At 42.7% G+C, this 12,178-nt stretch overlaps 1 protein-coding gene across 2 annotated transcripts in view; it reads left to right on the plus strand.

The window, feature by feature from the left end:
* Positions 1–12,178, plus strand: part of cpne9 (copine family member IX) — a 142,795-nt gene that overhangs the window by 66,396 nt on the left and 64,221 nt on the right. The window lies entirely within an intron of this gene.

The raw sequence follows: 12,178 nt of genomic DNA on the forward strand, positions 1-12,178 counted from the left end.
GTAGCTATCTCGACATGCCGTGCTCGTGTCCTGATTCCAAGTGGAAAGGATGACTTTGATCCATCCATCCATGTATTTTATCCACTTTTCCCCGTTCTGGTTCACAGGGGACTTGAGCCTATCTTAGCTGTCATGAAGCGAGAGGCTGGATGCGCCGCGGACTTGCTGCACTCAAAACGGTCTGTTTGCTGCAGATCTCTCAGCTCTAAGAGCAGAAATTTACTTTACAAAGAAAAAGAAAATCGTTGTTGCAGAATTTCTCTTCTGTTGGGTTGAAATGGTTACCAGGAGCTAGGAGAATTTACTGTTTACCACATTTACACCTTACTATGTTTTCACCCTGTGATTAGGATGTTTTCATAGCATTTCAAAGCCGTTGAGTCAGTACTTATGAAAAATGAACCTTATTCTGAATACAAGGTAAATCATTAATGAGTTTCACTCTTTTATTGTTCATGAGCTTTTTCATTGTGTAATCTTCTTATTTAGAGTTTTTTTAACCAAAAATGTCCACTCAACATTAAAATAAAAACACTAAACATATTTGCTGTTTTCTCATTTATCTCATGATGGGGAAGATTTGGAGATCCTATTTATTTAATCATTTCCTCAAGTTTGCACCAAGAAATCTGGAAAGTAATTCCATGCTGTAGTTCTTTTTTAAAACACAGAGCAGTTTTGTTTTCCTGTTTTCCCGCTACGTTTCGTGTGCAGCAGCAAATTTCCTCAGGCTGACGCTGATGGTGGCGCCACTTCTTTCTCCGTTGCATTGTCGGAGAGGGGAGAGCGGGCAGCAGAGGGCAACAACGTCCTCTGCTGCCCGCGGATAAAAAGAGAAGGAAGTGACGCCACCATCAGCGTCAGCCTGAGGAAGTTTGCAGCTGCAAACGAAACGTAGCGGGAAAACAGGTAAACGAAACTGCTCTGTGTTTTAAAAAAGAACTACAGCAAGAATTAGAGATACGACACAGCAAGAACACACCTAAGAAAATCTGGAAAGTAGTTCATTTGTAGATTTTATACTAAAGCTACTTCAGTCACATGTCAAACTTTTGTAGCTGTTTGGCTTTCCTTTAATCTGCAGCTCTGAATAATCCGAAGAGCATTTGAGCATTTTAGGCTGGACTAATTTACGATTGAATGACCAATTTTTACTTTGGCAGTTCCTCATTTTAGAAAGAAAATCAGGAAATTAGCTTTTTTTGTATTGAAGCTTCACTAGATTGGAACAATTTTCTGGTTTATAATCACAAACAATTAAATATTTTAGACTATTCCGTAATAATATATGTGCAACTTCAAAAAATGTCTTCCTGTTTTTGAGTTTTTCTAGAGCCTGAGATGTATCCGTTGCCTTTCTGTTTGCTAAGTTGAGAAACGCATTTACGTTGTTATTTCTTTGGGTGAAGAGTGATGCGTATATGTTGTTATGTTCTGTATGAGGCATCGTATCCATGTAGCCATTTTTTAATCTCTTTTACAAACTGCTCGACTGTCTTGGTTTTCTTTCCATAATTTTTCTTTTGGAATTTGTTTAAGAATAAAATGTATGAAACTATGAGAAGGTAGAGGAGCTGTGCTATGCTATTTTAAACCTTTGAGAGCAACAGTGGGCACAACGAACGATAAATATTACTGTTGGCACTGATTAAATGTCATTTTTTTGGAAGTATAAGCCATTACTTGAACCTGGAAGCAAAACACTTGGATTTGGTGAATTCCATCCATTCATGACGTAGACCGTAAAGTATCAAGGGCCTAGACGAATAAGAAGAAACGTCTTTGGAAACAAACACACCAACCAAAATTCATAAACATTGATAGATGGAGGTCCACACTACAGTTGAGCCTCGTTCTAGAGCTAGAGTCCTAGTCCACAGAGACCACCTGGGATGCAGGTGGATGTTCCGGATTGGTCACTTCAAAGCTATGATTCTATATTTTCATACTGTACAAACATTATAGCTCATAAAATTGTTCAAAAGTAAATAAGAATTTTCACATTTAATGTTGTGATAAATAATCCTATTATCCCAAAAATATCCACCCATTTTCATCCTCTTATCTGTGGTCGGGTGGCGGGAGCAGCAGCCTAAGCGGAGTGGCCCAGACTTCCCCCTCCCCAACCACTTGGGCCAGCTCCTCCGAGGGAATCCCAAAGCGTTCCCTGACAAGACGAGAAGCACAGTCCCTCTAGCGTATCCTGGGTCTTCCTTTGGATCTTCTCCCAGTTGGACGTGCCCAGAAAACCTCACCTGGGAGGATGTATGAGCCACCTCACCTGGGTCCTGTCGATGTGGAGGTGCTGCGGGTCTGCTCTGAGCACCTCCCGGATGACCGAGCTTCTTAACCTATCTCTAAGGGACTCAATCCACAATCTCATTCTTTCAGTCACTACCAAAAGCTCGGTTAGAAGTTAGATGGACCGGTAGACTGAGAGCTTTCTCTTCCGACTCAGCTCTCTCTTCACCACGACAGACCGGTGCAACACCTGCACGACTGCAGATGCAGCCCCAATCTGCCTGTCGATCTCCCAATCCATCTTTCCCTCACTCACAAACAACACCACGAGATACTTAAACTCCTCCGCTTGAGGCAGGACCTCATCCCTGACCCGCAGTAGGCATTCCCTTTTCCAATTCAATCCCAAAAATAATGATAACAAAAATGGAGTTTTACTTTAGGTCTCAGTCAAAAAAACACAAATGGGTCTCATCTTTCTTAAACCCTCCCACTGTCTTCATGGGTGACATATCAGCTTGTTGCTCATGAAGCAGCTCCAAGTGGACGGGAATGAAAGACTTAGCAGAATGTTTTCTATCAGATCGGATCAACTGAGTTCTTTCAAATCAAGCTCGCAGTAACTCAAACACTGGAATCTAACAAGTCTCCTTGGCCTTTGGGGCGACTCATTATGAGAGAAGCAAAAAAGTGAGATGCTTGTAAAGTCTAGCGCCTGCACAGCAGGCCATTATTATTCTGCTGTTTTGGAGCAGCAAGGGCTCGGGCAGATGCTCCAGAGTCCAAGCACTTGTTGTTTCCGGTGGGCTGGCTGGCGGGCGTGCAGCTGGAAACACTGTGTAGGTAAATCCATAAATAATTCCCTCACTGTTGCTGCCTGCTACAGCTGGGGAGTCAGCGTGAGCGAGAGAATCCATCGATTTGAGAAGTACGTCATGCAAGGCTGTGGATTTAAGAGGCAAAGGCGTAAATGACTAACACGCTCCTCTCCCTCCTTTTCTGCAGGTCCTTAAGTCTGTTTCTTTTTATTTGCAAGGCCAAATCCTTTGACCAATTCCTTCATCTTGTGTCTGTTCTGTCTAGCTGCCTTTTCTTGTCCTTCAATATCAAAGCACAATAAGTCTGTCAGCCGCATTTCAACGAGGCCGGTTTTTGCATCCTGCTGTTCATCGTGCAACAGAATTAGAACAAAGCTGGAATATTCCGCTTCCGTGACCAGCAGCTGTTTCCTTCTGGTTTTGTTTTGGGTTATATGGTTTCTTTTTCTCTAAAAGTTCAAGACAGGAGATGGAAATCTTAAAAGGTACCTCCATTTCCACCACCACCAAATGAAGGAGGGAAAAGAGAAAACACGAGGGGGGCATGCATAAAAGATGTTAATGGATTCTGATTAACATGGGAGAAGGTGTAAGGTTATTTCATTTTACTTTTCTTTCAAACCATTAAAAAAATTGAGCTGAACTGAATTATTAATCAAATTGGCAATGACCTTTTCTGGGGTTTTATCGGTTCTTTGTTCTCCCGGATGACTAAGCTTAAAAACCTCCCACTAAATGATTCCAAAGGAAATTTGTTCAGGGAAATCATAGAAATGGACCTGACAAGTGCAGCAGGTGACACTGGGGGCTTTAAAAATCATTCATCTACTTATGCAAAGACAAAGCGTATTATTAAAAAAAAATAAAATGTTTCTTCAATATAAGTCTTATTTTGAAAATGAAATGACATTTTGTCAAGGTAATTTTCATTTGTGTTGCACTTTGCTCATTTTTACAGATTTGTCCCCACTGATATTTACGGTCCCGTCACGTTAATGTAATCATTTGTTCACAACACCCACCTTCCTGCTTTCACAGCGGTTGGAGGCACGCTTCCAATCATGAGTCATCTATAGTGTGCTTGGGATTGAAATTTCACAAAAATCTGCTCATTGTTTCATGAATACTTTGCTAACACACACGCAGAAACAGGTAAAACATCAGTGCCCACCTGAGTGAGCTTTATCACCTTCTCATTAAAAGAACACCAGCTTGAGCCAGTGGCGGATCCAGGATTTTTCGGAGTATGGGGCCATCAAGAGGCAACCTCTTACAGAGGAAGCATTAGTCTAACATCCTCACACAAAATTTCATGCTAGAAATTAGTATTTTGCCCCTTACCACTACTATTGCTTGGCTTTTGAATTGTACCTACCTATAATAATAATAATAATAATACATTTTATTTCAAAGCGCCTTTCAGGACACCCAAGGTCACTTTACACAAAACACGTAATAAAATACAATAAAACAATAATAAAACCCAAAGAAGAAAAAACAGAGAGAAACATTTCAATAAAATCAGAGGTTGTAGGCAGATTTAAACATATGTGTTTTGAGTTTTGATTGGAAAAGGGTAAAACTGTCGATGTTCCTGATGTCTGGGGGAAGTGAGTTCCAGAGTCGAGGAGCAGAGCGGCTGAAAGCTCTGCTCCCCATGGTAGCGAGACGGGCAGAAGGAACCGCAAGATGGATGGAAGAAGAAGATCTGAGTGAACGGGACGGGGTGTGAATACTTATAAGGTCTGAGATATATGGAGGAGAGAGGTTGTGGATTGCTTTGAAGGTATGGAGGAGAATTTTGAAGATGGGCCTGAATTTAACTGGGAGCCAGTGGAGCTGCTGGAGAACCGGCGTGATGTGGTGAAAGGAAGGGGTTCTGGTGATAATACGGGCTGCTGAATTCTGGACCAGTTGCAGTTTATGAAGGAGTTTGTTGGGGAGACCATAAAGAAGTGAATTGCAATAGTCGAGACGGGAGGTGACGAGGCTGTGGACGAGAATGGCGGCAGTGTGAGGGGTCAGTGAGGGACGAAGACGGTTTATGGAACGTAGGTGGAAGTATGCTGACCGAATTAAGTTATTAATGTGAGCCTGAAAAGAAAGGGAGCTGTCGAGAATGACACCCAGACTCTTGACATGAGGTGAGGGGGAGACTGTGGCACTGTCAATAGTTAAAGAAAAGCTGTCAGATGTTGAGAGGGTGGAGTTAGTGCCAACTAGAAGAAGTTCAGTTTTATTGCCGTTGAGTTTGAGGAAATTAGAGGTGAACCATGATTTGATTTCAGAGAGGCAGAGTGTAAGGGAGGATGGTGGGAGAGTTGAGTTGGGCTTACTGGAAATGTAGAGCTGGGTGTCATCTGCAAAGCAGTGAAACTGGATATTGAATTTGCGGAAGATTTTGCCGATAGGGAGGAGATATACTATGAAGAGGAGGGGCCCCAGGACAGAGCCCTGGGGCACACCTGACTTGACTGGGGAGGGTTCTGAGGTAAAGGATTTTAACTGGATGAACTGAGTGCGGCCAGTAAGGTAAGATTGAAACCAGCGGAGGGGGGTGTGAGTGATGCCTAAGGAATAGAGTCTATTAAGGAGGATGGGATGAGAAATGGTGTCAAAGGCCGCACTCAGATCGAGGAGAATAAGAATAGAGATTAAACCAGAATCAGCAGCAATGAGTAGGTCGTTAGTGATCTTGATGAGAGCTGTTTCTGTGCTGTGGTGGGGACGGAAGCCAGACTGAAACTGTTCATAAAGGTTATTGCGGGTGAGATGGGAATGGAGCTGAGATGCAACAGTTTTCTCTAGGACTTTGGAAATGAAGGGAAGATGGGAAATGGGACGGAGGTTATTGAAATCATTGGGATCTAAACCAGGTTTTTTTAGAATAGGGCTGACTGAAGCGGATTTGAATAGGGATGGGACCGTACCAGAGGATAGTGAGGAATGAATAATGGCTGTTATAAAAGGGAGCAGAGAAGAAAGGCAGGATTTAACTAAAACAGTTGGAATAGGGTCCAGTTGACAGGTGGAAGGTTTGGATTTGGTGATGTAATCTAATATTTCTGAGGGATGGGGAAGTTCAAAGGAGGAGAACGGAATGGTGGGTTCAAATAAATCAGGAGAGGGAGGGGAGGAATGAGGTAAAGAGAGATGGATTCTATTGACCTTCTCATTAAAAAACTGAAGGAGAGAGTTACAGGTTTCTGAAGAGTAAAGATGGATGGGTAAGGAGTCGGGAGGCTGAAAAATGCTGTTCATGATGGAAAATAATGTTTTAGTGTTGCTGGAGTTGGACGAGATGAGACCGGAGTAATACTGAGATTTGGCATGGGAGATGGAGTCCTTGTAGAGAGAAATCTGAGCAGAATATAAGTCTTTATGGATGGTGAGACCGGTTTTCTTGTAGAGTCTTTCAAGCCTCCGGTTGGTAGCTTTCAAGGAGCGAAGGGCAGGGGTGAACCATGGAGCAGACCGAGTAAAATATACAGAGCGGGATTTGATGGGAGCAAATGAATTAAGGATAGAAACCAGACCGTTATTGTACTGAATGACAAGATCATCGGGAGTAGAGGACAAATTAGGGGTCAAGGTGGCAAAACTGGAGGACAGGGAGGCTAGATCAATGTCCTTAATATTACGAAAAGAAATGATACGTGGTGACTTGATGATGGAGAGACGGAGGGGAACAGAAAAGGAGATGAGGAAGTGGTCCGTGAAAGGGAGCGGGTCAGCTGTACAGTTGGAGGGGGTCAGGCCGGAGCAGCAGATTAAATCCAGGGTGTGACCTTTAATGTGAGTGGGAAAATTGGCATATTGATGAAAACTGAGGCTGTCCAAAGATGAGGAGAAGTCTTTGCTGAGGGGGAGGGCCACATTGTCCATATGAATATTAAAATCACCAAGTAAAATTACATTTGGGGAAAGGGCGGACAGATGGGATAAAAGAGCAGAGAGTTCATTTAAAAACTCAGGGCTGAACTTGGGGGGACGATAAACAGTGACAATTATTGTGGGGGTCGGGCCGGAGAGTTGACAGGCGAGGCATTCCAGAGTGGTGAGAGGAGGAAGGTTTACGGGAAGGACCTTCCAAGTCTCGCGATACAGTATCGCGAGACCACCGCCGCGGCCCGACCCACGGGGTTTGGAGAGGTAAACAAATCCGGGAGGAGTACAGTCATTGAGTTGTGAGAAATCGCTGGGTTGTTGCCATGTTTCGTTCAGACAAAGAAAGTCTAGCTTATGGTCACTGATGGTATCTTGGAGGAGATGTCCTTTACCAGAGAGGGAGCGAATGTTGAGAAGACCAAAATTAGCAGTGCGGAAGTCCCTGGCGACAGGAGCATTAGTCCGACTAGCCAGCCGGGCTAACACGCTGGAGTCGGCAGCTCGGCAGGTATTCCTGGGTAGCCGCCGGCTAGTCGTGGACCAGAAGGAGGGTATTCCTTTGGAGCCGTCGAGATGGAGGTTCCGCCGGGACCCCCAATGGATATACCGACGGCGAGGCTGGAAGGTGATGTCGGGGAAGAGGCACAGAGCTGGTGGTGGAGATCCGGAGTAGCGAAAGCGGAGGTTGAAGAGCTCCGCCGCCGAGTACTGGAGAAGGCCATCCACGGACAGAAGAATGAGCGACAGGATGATCCAGGCCAGTGCGAGGCACACAGAAATCCTGCTGGACCACATTATGGAGTGGAGCAGGGAGGTGGTGATGTGCAACCAGAACGCAAGCTGAGCAGGTAGGTGAAAATGAGTTTTCACCGACACAGGGATGTGACCAGGGTGAAAAAGAAGAAAAAAAAATACAAAAAGTTTGTTTGCCAGCGAGCAGCGGCAGCGAGACGCGCCAGCGTTCACTCAACCGGAACCGCAATCTGCTCATCGCACCAAGAAGAGATGTGTGTTAGGAAAGGGGCCAGTGCCCCTTTGGCCCTGCCCCTAGAACCGCTGAGAGGCACCTGGCTGCAGACCTCCACTGTCAGGTTGCTTCCGGTGGAGGCTCCACTGTCAGGACGACCGCCACTGTCAGGACGACCGCCACTGTCAGGACGACCGCCACTGTCAGGACGGGAAATGCACGGGATACATTACAAAATAAAATGGCAAACGTACTTACGGAAAACGGCTTATACTTACGCTTGTAATTGATAGGTTTCAATTATTTCTCTATAGTTCTTATGTAGTTGTCATTTAACATAGTTACTGTTGTAATTTTTCAAAATGAATTAACGAATGGCCGGGGTAGGTTTCAACACAAAACGCTAACATACGCTAACATACTTCCGGTCGTCATATTTCTAAATAAAATCCCAAATGCTGTTTCGGTTGAATCGCTCTCCTCACAAACGCATTTATTTTTTAATATTACGTCTTAGATAATGACAGAATATATCAAAATGACCACGTTGTGCAACAGTAAAGGAAAACTTACAACAAAAATGACTAACAAAACTAAGGTTTACTAATTAAATGACAACTATATATGAACTATAGAGAAATAATTTATAGATTTTACGTAATATTAAAAAATAAAAGCGTTTGTGAGGAGAGCGATTCAACTGAAACAGCATTCGGGATTTTATTTAGAAATATGATGACCAGAACAACACATTCTCACACCCAAGGTGTCAAAATATGATGCGTGTGACCAAGCGTCAATATATGACGATTCGGCATGCCCCAGCGCGTCAGCAGACGACGATCAGGGACACGCTGGGTCACGTGGCTCCGCTGGCGTCATTGTTTGACGCGCACGGTCACACAAACATTATTCCACTATTTAACCTTCCCCTCACCCCAATCCTAACCTTCAGGTCCATAAACTGTGACCTTAAGATTAGGATTGGGGTGAGGGGAAGGTCAAGTAGTTCACAAGTAGTTCTAATGTCCATCTCACCATCGGCGTCAGATACCGACGCTCTGGGACGCTACGTCAGCTGTTTCTCCCTGATCGTTGTCTCCTGACGCGCTGGGGCGCACCGAATCGTCATATATTGAGGCTTGGTCACACGCATCATATTTTAACGCCTTGGGTGTGAGAATGTGTTGACCGGAAGTATGTTAGCGTATGTTAGCGTTTTATGTTGAAACCTACCCCAGCCATTCGTTAATTCATTTTGAAAAATTACAACCGTAAGTATGTTTAATGACAACTACATAAGAACTATAGAGAAATAATTGATAGATTTTACGTAATATTTTATATTGAAACCTATCAATTACAAGCGTAAGTATGTTTGCCGTTTTATTTTGTAATGTATCCCGTGCATTTCCCATCCTGACAGTGGAGCCTCTACTGGAAGCAGCCTGACGGTGGAGGTCTGCAGCCAGGTCGTTTGAGTGGAGAAAAAAAATCACAAAATAAGATAACCCTCTTTTTTTCATTTTGAGATTCAATGAAGTATATCAGTCTGGAAAACACTTCAAACCTTAAAGCAGATGGGTTGCAAAAACAAAAGACCCCACCTGGCTCTGATACTTGCTGCTGCGGGCGCTGGCCCACTGATGTTTGGCAGATGTTGGGCGAACAACCACAGTTTTGTCTGTTGGCTCTTAGTTTCTGCTGCGGCAGAACAGTTGGGCTCTGGAACTCAACCTGCCTTGTGTTGACAATCCAGGATGCTGCTTCTGGTGGAAGGGACCGTTCCTGGTTCCCGGCTCATGGAAGCACCTCAGTTGTCAGATTAAATGCAAAAAGCTTCTGTTTTGTTCATCTCTCAAACAGGCTGAGTCACGAAGCCAATTTCCAAAACCCGATGAAATCAAAAGAGGTTTTATCAACATGTTCATGTTGATTTGAATACGTCTGACTTTTTCTCCAAATTATAGGTTTGAAAGTGTGTAATTTTATGCATTTTTACTTTGTTTTCTCCTTTCTTTTGTGTCCTTCTGTCTACAAAAAATATCGGCTTATTTCTCTCCCTTCGCTCCTAATCTGCACTTTCTCTTCCTCTGGCGGTGTCCGATCAGGACATTCACTCTTAGCTGTAATCTTTTTCTTCAATTTCCACCTCTTCTGTCTAAGTTCAGTCAATTGTCCTTCAACCACAATCGCTTTGTTGTCACAACTTTACATTCAGTCTGGATTTAAATGGAAGGAAAACAACAAAAAGGGATGAAACAACAATTACAGACTGTAACCTTGAAACTTGCAAGAAGGAACACAGCAGCCTGGAAAGCAAGGATGCACGTGCAAAAATGAGTCATTCTGCTAAAAAAAACAGACATTTCTTTTTGTTTTCTTTTCTAAGTTATATTGCACTTTAGTGGCTGTTGTTATTGTGTATTAATTTTATTAAAAACTACTTAGAATTTTAGACATTTACGTAATAACTAACAGAAAATGTCATCTATTTGAGTCATTCCATCTCCAGCCTATTGAATCATTTTTCTGTGATTTTCTATCATTGCAAACACCCCGCGGAGTATTTAACCACTGAAAGCAGTGGCTCACTCACAGGCTAACGCTGCTCTGTTTGTCTTTTGTGCATCAGGTTGGAAGTGAATAAATGCCTTCAAACCAGAAGCATTATGGCTGCTCTTCTACCTCTTACTGTGGATATTTCCCTTTGTCCAAACATTAAAAGCAGTTATTTCCCTCAGCTTTTTCTCCATTTACTGCCATCTTCTCCTATTATACAACTAGTCTGTTTATTAGCCGCCTACTGTTGAACTGATGGACCATGAAAATAAAACATCTGTTCTCTTGCACTTCGTTGTTACAAAATTAGCAGTTAAATTTATTTTATCAAAGTAAAAAATATATACACATGCATATTAGTTGAACGTACTACACTTTAAGAAATGACATGTTGAATTTACTTAATTTAAGAAAAGACAAGGGACACAGGACATGACACTGCGTCCAAATTAAAAATGTTGGTTCTTCAAACTCCATTCATGACAACAACTGTCTTTGGGGATCATTAAAGTCAAAAGATGTCATGAAAGATTTGTTTGATAAATGAAATGACCATGTGCTGCTCTACATGTTTACTGTGATTGAGCAGCTGTCCAGTGCTGCAGCATTAAATACTTTTAAACAAACTGGCTATAAAAAATACCTTCAAGCGTGAGACCAGTTTTGATGCACCATCTTGTAAATAGCAGAGCCAGCACATTTCGGGGATAAAAAAATATTAAAGGTGCAATGTGTAAGAATTCTTTTTTAAAGTTCTGGTGTTTGTTTTTAAATGTTTAAATGAGTTGGCTCCACGATATCTATTGGATCTGATCCATCCTTATGTTCCCTCAAGGAACCTCCGGTCAGCACAGCAAGGACCGTTGGTTGTTCCTAAACACAGACTACAATCTCAAGGGGGTTGTGCTTTCTCGGTGCTGCGGCCGAGACTCTGGAATGAGCTACCTACATGTGTTAAACAGGCCACCACGCTCGCCAAGTTTAAAAGCAAGCTGAAAACACAATTTTATTCTTTAGCTTTTAACCAAGAAGAGTCTCGTTAACGGATGGCTTAGCACTTTTTTGCTGCCCCACCTAGATTTTATCTACATGTTTTTGTTGGTTTTTAAATGGTTTTATGTGTTTTTATTTTTTATGTTTATTTCTGCTGTGCAGCGCTTTGTTTGGTCCTTGGGCCATGTGCAGGTGCTATATAAATAAAGTCTAGTAGTAGTAGAAGAATGAAGTATGAATGGCATCTTGTGGTTAGATTGGATTACTGCTGTCTATGTTTATGAACAAAAGGTGGCTTTTTCTACAGTTGTTCCGTGAGTTTCATGGCTGTTGACAGTTACGGATCAGTGCCAGAAAAATACATCGTCATATCTAGTGTTAGAAATCCTGGGTGTAGGGAGCACTTACTACACTTATTACGGTAGGTTGTCTCTGGCATAGAGGAAGTAGAGTTGTTTGCCGTCTTGCTATTAGCTTGCAGTTGCATAACAACTCATTAAGGCAAGTAAAATGCCATGTTTGACTCATTATTTACCTCACACATACATTTCACTGTAATATCCAGTTGTTGGCAATTGTTTAGCTTGAGATATTTTTAGAGCTGACTATTTGCTTCTAATTCACTTTTAGCATTGTTAGCTCAACTTTAGCCTATAACCCTAACCCACTTCACCCAATATTAGAGTACAACAAAAACATGTCATGGCTT

Source organism: Nothobranchius furzeri, chromosome 15, assembly GCF_043380555.1.
Source record: "Nothobranchius furzeri strain GRZ-AD chromosome 15, NfurGRZ-RIMD1, whole genome shotgun sequence".
Classification (NCBI taxonomy): Eukaryota; Metazoa; Chordata; class Actinopteri; order Cyprinodontiformes; family Nothobranchiidae; genus Nothobranchius; species Nothobranchius furzeri.